We start from the raw sequence: 13,580 nt of genomic DNA, 5'->3' as shown, positions 1-13,580 counted from the left end.
AGGCAGGCATTAGGCCGGAGTCCGGCGGACGAGCCGCCGAGCCGCTCCCGCCCAGACACGCGGGGAGAGCGCGGCAGTTTTACAGGCGCCAGACTGGAAAATACCGAGGACTCGCTCTTACTCTGGGCTGCAGGGAAACCGGGAGCCCCGCCTAAAACGGCGCTCAGGGGCGCGGGGGCAAGCTCTTGGGATGCTCTGCTCAGCGGCTCCTCCGTCCGAGGAGACGGCTCTCGCGGACCCGGGTCCCACCTCCCGGGGCACCTGGGAACCCGCGCCTCACCGAGGCCTGTCAGCCACCGCGGAGTCCGGGGCTCGGCCTACGAGGCCAGCGGGCAGGGCCAAGCACTCGCCACCAACCACCCCACCACCCCGCCCATGGCGCCCCCTCCCAGCATGACCCCTCCCTGAGCGCAGGCCCACCCTGCCGGCTCCTCACAGCAGGAAGCAGAGGAGGCACCTCTGTCCTGAAAGCCCCAGAGCCTGGACTTCCCTCCGCTGCCCGCTCTGGTTGGCCGACTTCCGGTCCCCTGCCCGCTCTGGTTGGCCGACTTCCGGTCCCCTGCCCGCTCTGGTTGGCCGACTTCCGCTCCCCTGCCCGCTCTGGTTGGCCGACTTCCGGTCCCCTGGCCGCTCTGGTTGGCCGACTTCCGGTCCCCTGCCCGCTCTGGTTGGCCGACTTCCGGTCCCCTGCCCGCTCTGGTTGGCCGACTACCGGTCCCCTGGCCGCTCTGGTTGGCCGACTTCCGCTTCCCTGGCCGCTCTGGTTGGCCGACTTCCGCTCCCCTGCCCGCTCTGGTTGGCCGACTTCCGCTCCCCTGCCCGCTCTGGTTGGCCGACTTCCGCTCCCCTGCCCGCTCTGGTTGGCCGACTTCCGCTCCCCTGCCCGCTCTGGTTGGCCGACTTCCGCTCCCCTGCCCGCTCTGGTTGGCCGACTTCCGCTCCCCTGCCCGCTCTGGTTGGCCGACTTCCGCTCCCCTGCCCGCTCTGGTTGGCCGACTTCCGCTCCCCTGGCCGCTCTGGTTGGCCGACTTCCGCTCCCCTGGCCGCTCTGGTTGGCCGACTTCCGCTCCCCTGGCCGCTCTGGTTGGCCGACTTCCGCTCCCCTGGCCGCTCTGGTTGGCCGACTTCCGCTCCCCTGCCCGCTCTGGTTGGCCGACTTCCGGTCCCCTGGCCGCTCTGGTTGGCCGACTTCCGCTCCCCTGCCCGCTCTGGTTGGCCGACTTCCGGTCCCCTGCCCGCTCTGGTTGGCCGACTTCCGCTCCCCTGCCCGCTCTGGTTGGCCGACTTCCGCTCCCCTGCCCGCTCTGGTTGGCCGACTTCCGCTCCCCTGCCCGCTCTGGTTGGCCGACTTCCGCTCCCCTGCCCGCTCTGGTTGGCCGACTTCCGCTCCCCTGGCCGCTCTGGTTGGCCGACTTCCGCTCCCCTGGCCGCTCTGGTTGGCCGACTTCCGCTCCCCTGGCCGCTCTGGTTGGCCGACTTCCGCTCCCCTGGCCGCTCTGGTTGGCCGACTTCCGCTCCCCTGCCCGCTCTGGTTGGCCGACTTCCGGTCCCCTGGCCGCTCTGGTTGGCCGACTTCCGCTCCCCTGCCCGCTCTGGTTGGCCGACTTCCGGTCCCCTGGCCGCTCTGGTTGGCCGACTTCCGCTCCCCTGGCCGCTCTGGTTGGCCGACTTCCGCTCTCCTGGTCTGTCTGGGTGGCCGGGAGGCAGCAGGCTGCCGCGTTTCAGGGCCGCGGACTCGAGGCGGCCCCCAGGCTTCGGGTCACAAGGAGCAAGGCGTGGTCGGGCGGAGGGGAGTCGTGCCCAGGGCGCGGGACTTGCTGGAAGCGCGGCCGCCCGACCCGCTGGGCTGGGTGATGGCACGCGGTCCACGCCAACTTCTCGGCGTCGTTTGCTGATGGCACGACTCCAACAAGAACCGCGGGCACAGCCGACGCTGTCACTGGTACCTGGGCCGGGGGCTGCAGGAAGGGCTGGGTTTAGGGGGCAGCCGCTGGCGGGGGATGAACGCGGGCAAGAGCCAGCACGTAAGCCGCCTGGGGCCCAGCGGCTGAGCACCCGCCCTGACCCAGAGCGTGACCCCGGGGACCCGGGGTCGAGGCCCGAGTCGGGCTCCTGCCGGGAGCCTGCTTCTCCCTCTGCCTGGGTCTCTCTCCCCCTCTCTCTGGAGTAAATAAAATCTTAAGCACGAGAAAGGCAAATGCTGGAGATGGCCCAGCTCATTGGGGGGCCACTTGTCACGTTGGGGCTGGGGACGATGTGAAGATCTAGTGGGAGGAAGAGTAAGAGGCAGGTCACAAAGGGCCGTACATCCACATTAGGGAATTTGGGCTCTGTCCCACCTGCAGTTGTTTCTCACAAGTAAGTAGGATCAGAATCTCCTGACAAGGAAAATGCCTCTGAACGTGGCTCCAAGTCATGAATTGGTTTGAGGAGCAAATACTTTGTTAGAAAGCACAAGACTTGGCATCAATGCCACAGATGCACGATCCTGAACACTGTACTCAGCTACAAGTTATCCATTTTTTTAAGATTTTATTTTTATTTTTTATTTTTATTTTTCCAGAAATTCTCAGATATTGTTTTGAGAAACACAGACCCCTGTGGGAGCGGAGGATAGGCTGTGGTGAAGAGCTGGAGGCACAGCATTTAGGGGATGTGCCATAGGGCAGGAGTAGGGCAATAAAGAGTCCAGCCTCACAAGGCAGTAGATGGTACTGGAGAGTGATGTGAAGAGAGAATTTTATGGGCTTATGTTATCAGGGAGGATTTTTTTTTCTTTCCTAAACTGACAGAGTGTGAGGCAGGGAACTACTCTAGGAATTAGCAAGCCATCTCAGGAGGATATTTCAGGATATGTAAGTGAGAGCTAACACTTTAAAGCCTCAAAACTGCTTTTGCAAGTATTGGACATTTAAAAAAGTTCTTCACATGTATTTATGTGAGAAACCCTAGTGAATACCAACAAAAGTTAAAATGGGCTTCTCTGTCAAACCAGGCTGTTTTGCTTGTCCTATTATTTCTAGTGTCATATCATCAGCTACCCACCAGAATTTCTGGAGTGAAATGATAACGCTCCTTCCAGAGCAAGAAAACATAAAAATTTAACCTCCAAAGTTATAGCTAAATTGATATACTCAAGCACTATGTAACCTAAAAGTACTACCAAAAGTTTTCAGAACCACACACACACACACACACACACACACACACACAAATACCCAGATATTTGAAAAAAACATATATTTAAATTTTCAACTGCTATTACACACTAAATAATTTCTCACTTTTATTGAATGAGAACGAACAATGGAACGAGGGAGGAGGAAAGTGATGCAAAATCAAGACATTATTAGATCTGTTTCTCAGGACGACTGGGTGGCTCAGTGGTTGAGCATCTGGCTCAGGGTGTGATCCCCGGGGTCCCATGATCGAGTCCCACATCAGGCTCCCCAGAGGGAGCCTGCTTCTCCCTCTGCCTGTGTCTCTGCCTCTCTCTGTGTCTCTCATGAATAAATAAATAAAATCTTAAAAAAGAGAAAGATCTGTTTCTCATAAATGTTTTTTAACTGATGAACTGACCACAGCAAAGACAATGAAATTTTAAAAAGCCTTATAATCTTGCACAGTTCCATTACCTAATGTGCTCCTTTCTGTTTCACCTTTCAAAACTCCAAAATTTTCCTCCCCTCAAAAATTACTGATCAAAATTAAGAACTCCATTTTCTGATACTTTTAAGTATAAAGCAAGGCAGTGAAAAAAGGGTACTGCTTTACCGTCTTAAAGAGAACAAACAGTATTTTTAAGTGACATTTAATACTAACATGTTGTGCTCTTAGATAAAATAATTCAGTTTGAAGGCCGTCAAAATAATGTATCCAAGGCTTCAAGCAACTCCTCCTGGCTGGCTGTGGATCTCAGGAGTTCGGGAAGATCTTCCCTTAGCATAGAAAGAACAGGCTCCCCAGGGGCTGGCAGTGAGGGGCTGGCCTCTCTGTGCATGTACAGTAATTCACCTAAACTAGTCCAAGATTCTATGGTGAATAGCCTTTCCCCCCCCCCCTCTTCTTTTTAGCAGTTGCTTTTCATGGAAAGCAATGAGCTCTGTCACTGCTGAGATGAACCAGAACATTTAGTTATTTAATTAATTTATTTTTATTATTGATTGCTTTTAATAGGTGTTCACAGTAGTAGGAATTTCATGACAGTGGTGAAGTATTAATATTTGGAGTGAAATCTGAGGTGGAATAACAAGGTTAGCCACAGCGGAAGAATAAAGTCAAATGAGGGATAGGTGGGTGGCTCAGTGGTTGAGCATCTGCCTGTGGCTCAGGGCGTGATCCTGGGGTCCTGGAATCGAGTCCCGCTTCTCCCTCTGCCTGTGTCTCTGCCTCTCTCTCTAGGTCTCTCATGAATAAACAAATTAAAAAAAAATCCTTCAAGTCAAATGAAATCTTCCTTTCCATCATCTTCAACCCATCTTCTACCAAGTTCAAACTGTGTCCTGAGCAATGTATGGCAAGGGCCATAGCTTTGCCTTTTTGGACCTAAGTGAGGACATCTAGGTACCAAGCACTTCCAACTAAACCAATATGTGGCGCAAGACAGTTGAATGAATATGGAGGCATAATTACCTTCTAAGGGGAAGAATGGTACGACATTTAACTTTCACAACATGATACAGAAGTATATTTTAATACCTTTTACTGATTATCTTATTATGCATGAAAACATGCTCAATATAATAAATGCAGAGAAGTAAAGAGAACAAAATAAAACTCTCCTGTAATTGCACCGCTTAGAGATAACCATAGTTAGTTGACATTTGTGAACATTTAAACGTTCACATTTTCTATGCATGGATATAATCACATATGTACATTTTTACAAAAATAGGATCATATGATATATTCCATTTTTTTTCATTTAACATTATTTATTGTAAACATCTCTCCATGTCAATACATATTTTTCTATAATTTCATTTTTAATGTATGAATAGTATTACACTAAATATTTACAATGATTTATATTCAATTTCCTATTTTTGAACATTTGGGTTATTTCATACCTTCACTATCACAGATAGTACTGCAACATATTTTCATTTAAAATCTTTGCATTTTTAATTATTCCATTAGAATAAATTTTCAGATATGGCATTATTTAGATATTTTTAAACAGAAAGGAGAGATTAACCCCTGTGAATTACCTAGCAGAGGCACCAAGGTAATCTACAAATCAAAAAATTTAAATACTCTGTACATTAGTACCATAGCATATGTATTTTTTTTTAATTTTTATTTATTTATGATAGTCACACAGAGAGAGAGAGAGAGAGAGAGAGAGAGAGGCAGAGGCAGAGACACAGGCAGAGGGAGAAGCAGGCTCCAGGCACCGGGAGCCCGATGTGGGATTCGATCCCAGGTCTCCAGGATCGCGCCCTGGGCCAAAGGCAGGCGCCAAACCGCTGCGCCACCCAGGGATCCCCCCATAGCATATGTATTAAAGCCACATGCCCCATGAAGGAAAAATGCTGCAGTTTAAGGAAGGGAAAGTTTATCTTTCTGTAGAAAAGCTTTGGGCACTTATCCTTGGATATCAGAAAGCCAATGCCATTAGTAAGACAAGGGACTAAGCCAAAGGCTGAACATTTTATATGAAGGATCAATCTCTAAAAAAATAACTCTTCTACAGCGCAAAGTATACCTGGCTTGTTAATCCTCGCAGTCTCAATCGTATGTGTTGGCCTAGTTTTTTTCTAACAATGAAGATTAGCATTTTACAGAATTATATAATATTGGATTAGTTATTTCATATCTATTGCTATTTTTATATTAAGAAACAGATAAACTATTAAAGGAGACGTCACGTTACAGTAGAATGTATCCTTAACACACTTTGTGTTCCTTAAGTACACACAGACTATGGAGGCACAAAAATGTATTAAGCTATAACATTAAATTGAATAATACAGTTATGAGGGAAGAAGGGAGTTGCTGTTAGTGCTTCCTCTTTTTACTTTTTTATTATAAAAGTTGCTGGTCTTCAAAGAGAGGAGGACTATCCAAACAACTGAGACAGATGAAAGGAGAGACTAATATACTACTGGCTTTCTAGTTACAAAATTCAGATGTAGACAACATTAACAATAGAAATGTCCCATATATATTTCCAGAAACTTTTATGCTTATGATAGTATACAACCTGTGTACCATTTTGCTTTAAACACAAATACGATTAAAAAACTCATTATTCTTCACAACTTGTTTTCCAATTTATAATACATTTTAGCCATTTTTTTCCCTGAAAATGCATATAAACCTCTTTTCGATGATGGAATGTACCCAATTTATTAAACCAGGCCTCAGGTTTTTGCTATTATATATTGCTGTAAGAAAAATTTAGATCGATATGGCATTATGAGTTCAACTTTGAACTCCTCTTCTTCTGCAAACACAGAGAAAATAATCTCTATGTATATTTAAAGAACAAGGTTGACTCAAAAATAAACACACTTTGGATCAGAAATGCAGCAGAAATTCAGAGTGGAGTAGGGAGGCCAAAAGCCTCCGTCTTGCTGAGCTCTGGGTCTGAAATAGGCAAAAGCATCCAAAAATTCAATTCCTGAAGGACAAGAGGAATACAAGTCTCCCTTGCAAGGAGAGGTAAGAAAGCTGGACTAAGTACCTGAATATCTGGTGGAGATGCTTCTGCTGACCACTGTCCGGGGCTGTGGACTATCTGTGGGGACATATCTAGGATATAGGAAGACCGACACAGAGAGCATCACCTAAGCCAAAGCACCATCAGCTGGCTCAGCAATCAATCTGTACAATACCCAATATCAACACAGGGTAAGAGCCTCAATTTGGCTCTGAGAAAAGTCTCTGATGGGACTCAAGAGTGGAAAGGACTCTATGTGTACAATTTAAGGTATGGAAAAGAGTTATATAAACGTGATTTCATATGAATGAAAGAAAGGAAAGAAGGAAAAGCGGCAAAATAAAAGATGTAAGGTAAAAAATACAAAATAAATTCATACAGCATCCAAACAAATGGAAATAATTCAAATTCCATTCTTTTTTTATGCTTACTAGAATCCATCTTTAAATGGATCAGATTCACCTAAAGAGAGATTCTAATTGGAATCAAAATAAAAATCTTAATAAAAAAAATAAAGATAGATTCTCTTTATTAAGCATTAAAAAAAAAAAAATCCCCTGGCTCCTGGCTGGCTCAGTTGGAAGAGCATGGACTCCTGATCTTAGGGTCACGAGTTCAAGCCCCATGCTGGGTACAGAGATTACTTAAATGAATAAACTTAAAAAAAATACAGAAGAATCTAGGTATCCACTGTTTATCATAGACATACTAAAGAAAGGATATAGAGAAGTTGAAAAAATATGAAACAAACCCAGTCTGATAAGTTATAAATAATTCCCCAGTCTCAAAGGTTTATTATATTTTTGCCACAGATAAATTCTAATTTTTTAAAATCAGATTTAGTAAAATTTCCAAATGACAGTGTTGGTGTCCTGCTTAAAAATACCATTTTAATACCAAAATACCATTCTTGTTCCATTTTTAAAAAAATATTCACATACACTTTCTTCTAATAGTTTAATGGTGTTTTTTTGTTACATCCTTGGTTCACTTGGAACATGACAAATGGAAGATATATATGTATATATTTATATATATATTCTAACACCACTTATTAAATAACCAATAATGAAGGATTTGAAATGCTGCCTTTATCATATTCTAAATTTTATGTATTTAGATTTCTAGGCTCTTTTGTTTCATTTATCTCTATTGTTCATTTAGCAAACTATTTTAATAAAAGTAGCTTTAAAATACACTTTAATATCCGATAGATCTCTGTATCTTTCATCATTACTCTTTTTCAAAATTCATTCCAATAGGTCTCAAGGCTTATTTTTCCAGATAAACTTTAGCACAATTTTCCAAGTCCTGCCTCTGGCTCTTGTCAAAGACAATCAGTATATTAATTAAAATTACATTAAATTTCCAACAAATTTTAGTAGGAATTTGCAATCTGGTCTAACTAGTACTGTTCAGCAAACAGCAAACTTTCATCTGTTGCAAGTCCACTGTCCCAAAATAGGATTTTCTCTGCCGTCATGGTGACAGAGGGGTGGAAATAGAAGAGGTTGAGGGTGTAGGCTCCTAATTCCCAGAATGCACTATTTTCCCAGGCTCTCCCTCTTCTGTACTTTTCCTATGATGCACACACCTCTGCCCTTTTATAAACCTTTACTTATGCAGAAAAGTCTTATTGTTCTCTTTCATTTATGTCTGAAAACCTGGAGACTCTCTATAAGGTTATGACACTTGGCAGAAGCTCACAAAGCTAGTAAATGATGAAGCCAAGACTTGATCCCACTTCATTTTAATTCCATAACCCGTGACCTTAAATCACTGGGCTATACCATGTTAGAGTGCAGGAACTGAGAATTGAGGAAGTACCAGACATAAACCATTCATAAACTAAAAGTATGTATACCCTTTTGGAACAAGAGAACTACAGCTAACATTTCCCTCCTGCAAGAGGCAGTATTCTCTGGAATTTGAATTAAAAGCCATAAAGGTTAAATGTTATAAATCTGGTTTTAAACCAAAAAATAGGGTCCTAGGTGATCCCTGATACATAGAGGTAAAGTCACATAAAAAAACAAAATGAACTGAAAAGACACCTTGAAGGACCCTGAGGGGGTGATTATATTTATCAGATTTTCCTCATTCCAGCTCTCACGGGGGGCAGACTGCCTCGAACTGCGCGTCAAGGCTGGGCTCCTGCCCAGAGACTGGACACAGTGTTAAACAGAGAAGCAATTTCTATTGATCCTGGAAACCTGCAGAAGAACGTGATGAGAATTGTGCATATTATGTTTATAAAATCATATTCCCAAATGAAACAAATGAAAATTGATTCCCAAGAAAATGCAGAGGGTAAGAATGCAAATAAATGTTCATTAGGAAGACTTCATGACTTTTTCCTTGCCTTCTACAGTCTTTGTTTATCCATTACCAAAATTGCATTTGGGCATAGTATTTCATCAAAAAGCTTGTGCAAACATTTCTATACAAGCCCTTTAACATCTAGTGGTTCCCCCAAAACTTTGATGTCCTGAAAAATCTAATTATTACTGGTAACTTTAAAAGATCACAGTAATTTATTTTTGTCAAATGTGACTAAAGATTAATGGATACAATCAGGAATAATTTGGTAAAAACATATCAAACGCAGAGAAAGCAAAATTTGTTGTTAAGTGAAGCATCAAATATAATAAAAGAGCAAATTCCATGAATGAACAGCAACAGTGCACAATTCATTAACCAAATGCCCATGATTATTTCACACTTCAGAGGGCTACTGATATGATCAGAAATTGTAGTAAAAGGATAAATACAGATTAACTTCAGCATCTCTATACATTTTAATTATAAGTCCTACCCCCCAAGGGATACCAGTGTTATAAAAGAAATACAAACTGAGGTTTATCCAACCCTTTTATAAGGCATATTCTGCAGACAAAACCCCATATACATAAAAAGACATTCAGCCAATTGTTACAAACTGGTCAACAGCCAGTCTCTGGAAACTCCTGTCTTCCCAAAGCCATCATCACCAGCGTACCATCATCACCATCACTATCCTATGACTTTGATCATGGGCTCACACACCAGTTAATGTCCTGCTCACTGCCCAAAGGAAAGAAAAATGCACTTGTTCAGCAATGACTAACAAACTAAAATCTTCTGGAGGACAAAACGACATCTTACTAATCTACTTCTCAGAGCTAGATCAGTGCTTGACTCACAAACAGTTTTGCTTTAAAACAGGAAAAACAAAACAAAACAAAACCAAAGCCAAACAAACAAAAAACTTGAAACTTAAAGAATCATTAACAAGAACATCCTTGGGATGAATTCTTCAGCCATTTAAAAGAATGAATACCTTATACCTGTAAAGATGGTTAAATATACTGTTATTTGAGAGTAACACGCTGCAAAGTAATGACTACAGTATGATATCGCCTACGTTTTGAAAAAGATATAAATCTAGAAAGTGAGACTTTTTAAAAGGAGAAAAGGAAGAAAAGGCACAAAAGAATATTGGTTGCCTTATTATCATTGCACTCAATCCTGCAACCTACCCTAATTTTTTTTTTAATTTTTATTTATTTATGATAGTCACAAAGAGAGAGAGAGAGAGAGGCAGAGACACAGGCAGAGGGAGAAGCAGGCTCCATGCACCGGGAGCCCGATGTGGGATTCGATCCCGGGTCTCCAGGATCGCGCCCTGGGCCAAAGGCAGGCGCCAAACCGCTGTGCCACCCAGGGATCCCCTACCCTAATTTTTTGAAGGAAGCTGGCTCTCTAATGCCCCTCAACTCCCCCAATCAGTTCTAGGTTTCCATTTAAACAAAGCCCTCTGCCTTCAAAGTATCCTCTCTCATTTTCTCCTTCTATCATTGATATCCAGTCAGTTCTCCATTCTGCATGCTACCCACTGTGTATTTTCTGCCTCCTCTCTGAGCAATACCGGGGAAACACACACACACACACACACACCCTTCATAGAAAACAAACTTACATTTTCTAACCACAGCAAAGTAACTCCCTATCACATTTTCCATAGGGTGGTTCTAAATCTTTTCTACATGGAAGTCCCCTACCCCTATCCATAAGGAGAACATCTCTTTGTTTTTGTGTGTATAAGAATAGGCCGTACTCACACAAGCTTCCTTTTTTTATATCTTAGAATCTTTACCTTTTGCTTTTGTCTCTGAGACATGTCCCTTATTTCCCTGCCAAACCTAAGATACATCTTTGATATGCTTGTTCAACATGCTGCCTTCTATTATTTGCATATGAAGATTCTCCTCCTGTACAGGCTCTTTCCTCTGCATGCACAGAAATATTCAAATTGTTCCTCTCGAAAGAAAGGAAGAAAGAGAGAAAGGAGGGAGGGAGGGATGCAGGAAGGAAGAAAACAATTGTACATGTTGGCTCCTTTCTTTATATCCTACTACACCATCAAGTTACCTCCTTCTATTTTGTGTGTCCCAGTCCCGCCCCCACCCCCTCACCCCAGCTTCTCTCATACACACTCGATGCTCCAAATGGAAACGTGCTGTCTCCCACACACACTGACTCCATGCGGTTCCTCCTCAGATGGGAATACTTTCACCAAGCAATGTTTGCCTATGCTAAACATAAACAGCAGCTTTCCCTCTCCTGACAGTTCTCTGCAGATATAATGACCCTCAGCTTTATTGTGTCCATAATGCCCATACATCTTTTGAAGGCACATACTCTCCAACATGTAACTCAGTCTCTCCAGACAAGTAGAACTATGATCACCTTAGAGGTGTCAACTATGTCAGTCCAGTGTGTGTTCTCATTAGTATCTTGCATACTGGCATGCATACAATAGGCAGTCAGTGAATATTTGTGGAACTAAAATTGAAAGAAAGAAAAGAAAGGAAAGAGAAAAAGGAAAGAAAAAGGAAAGGAAAAGGAAAAGGAAAGGAAAAGGAAAAGGAAAAGGAAAAGGAAAAGGAGAGGAAGCTGCTATATATTTCAGTACATAACATAAACATAACCAGAAACACCAAAATATATTTTTCTGAATCTTACTGGGGGAGTGATTCACTAGGACAAAAAATCGCCACCTGGTCAATTCTCCCTCCTGGGAGGGGTAGCCCCAAAAGAGATGTCCTATTACAGTCACAAACATGTCCTCCCCTTCCACTCTCCTCCGCAGGCCTCCAGCGGAGAAAGGTGAATTCTGATACCTTGACATAACTATAACCATTCTTTCCATCTGGTTTAATTTGTCCGAGGGAAACGTGGCACAAATTATGAACCATGGATGTAAACAGGGAGTTATATGAAAGTTGGGGCCTGTCTGACAACAGAATAAATTCCAATGCCTATATTTGGGACTTACCATTATTTGGAAGTGACAGAAAGGAACTAAGTTGTGAAGTCTCTGTGAATCAAAACTTCAGTGCTGACCCTATGCTAGCATAGTAAATCTAGGGCACTTTCTTGACCACATATGTCTAAACCTGTGAAACTTATTAATTTTTTCAAAAGATTTTATTTATTTATTCATGAATGACACAGAGGCAGAGACACAGGCAGAGGGAGAAGCAGGCTCCATGCTGGGAGCCTGATACAGGACTCGATCCCAGGACCCCAGGATCACGACCAGAGTCCAAGGCAGACGCTCAACCACTGAGCCATCCAGGCGCCCCAAATTTATTCATTTCTTAAGAGTAAACTACCAGGTATATAAGGCAACTAAGTCTATGGTGGATGTGGCAGTAACTTAATCTGAGAATTATTCTATGTAATGTATTACCATTGAATACGAAATTGCAATAAATACTGAACCTGATACACTAACTAAAATAATCCAGAGTCAAAATTCCTTGCAACAGTGCCCAGCCCAACTGGGTACACCTAAGGATACCACAAAGATTACTTTTCCTGGACAACTCGTTCTAAAAGTCTCTTGCCTTAGGGGTGCCTGGGTGGCTCATCTGGTTAAGCCACTGACTCTTGATTTCGGTTGAGATCGTGATCTCAGGGTCATGGGATGGAGCCGCATGTGGGGTCCACACTCAGGGTCCTTCCCCATCCACCTCCCCCTAACCCGGCTCTCACATATACTCTCTAAAATTGAATTTAAATAAAATATTAAAGTAAAAATAAATAAAGAGACACCATCCTAAGTAAATAAATAAATACAATCTTCTTAAAAAGTACTAAAAAAAAAAAGTCTTTGCCTTCATGTTAATAATGATAGCTACAGGGGCCCCTGGCTGGCTTGGTCATAAAGCTTGCAACTCTTAATCTCAGGGTCATGAGTTTAAGCTCCACGTTGGATGTGGAGCATACTTAAAATGAAAAAGAATAGTAATAATAAAAATGGTAGCTATAAGGGATCCCTGGGTGGCGCAGCGGTTTGGCGCCTGCCTTTGGCCCAGGGCGCGATCCTGGAGGGCCGGGATCGAATCCCACATCGGGCTCCCGGTGCACGGGGCCTGCTTCTCCCTCTGCCTGTGTCTCTGCCTGTTTCTCTCTCTCTGTATGACTATCATAAATAAATAAAAATTTAAAAAAAAAAAAAATGGTAGCTATAAATACTACCTATAATTTATTTAGCTGTATTTTATATCACAAGCATTGTTTTTAAGTCATCTTCATGACTTCACATTTAATCCTCACAACATTCAAAGAATGATTTTTTTCCTTATCTGAAAGACAAGGAACCTTACAGAAATTATCTGCCCAAGTGCATGTGTGTGTGTGCGTGTGTCTGTGTTCACATCTATATACACATCTGATTAAGATGCTGAGCCGGGATATGTATTCAGATTCCCTTCACCACAAACTCCACACTAATAACAATCAAGTAAAAATCAGACTATTTTTATTAAATATATCATATGGGAAAGCACTGGTGTTCCATATTAAAATTTCTTTCTTTACATGTCATGTTTCCATTTTTAAAGAGCTTTTTCATCATGCCTTTATTAAT

General features: G+C 43.3%; 1 protein-coding gene across 13 annotated transcripts in view; it reads right to left on the bottom strand.

Annotated features, from left to right (window-relative positions):
* Window positions 1-13,580, bottom strand: part of GPD2 (glycerol-3-phosphate dehydrogenase 2) — a 149,112-nt gene that overhangs the window by 70,124 nt on the left and 65,408 nt on the right. The gene's annotated exons all lie outside the window — the stretch shown is intronic.

This window comes from Vulpes vulpes, chromosome 3 (assembly GCF_048418805.1).
Source record: "Vulpes vulpes isolate BD-2025 chromosome 3, VulVul3, whole genome shotgun sequence".
Classification (NCBI taxonomy): domain Eukaryota; kingdom Metazoa; phylum Chordata; class Mammalia; order Carnivora; family Canidae; genus Vulpes; species Vulpes vulpes.
This window is presented reverse-complemented; position numbering and strand designations above follow the sequence as displayed.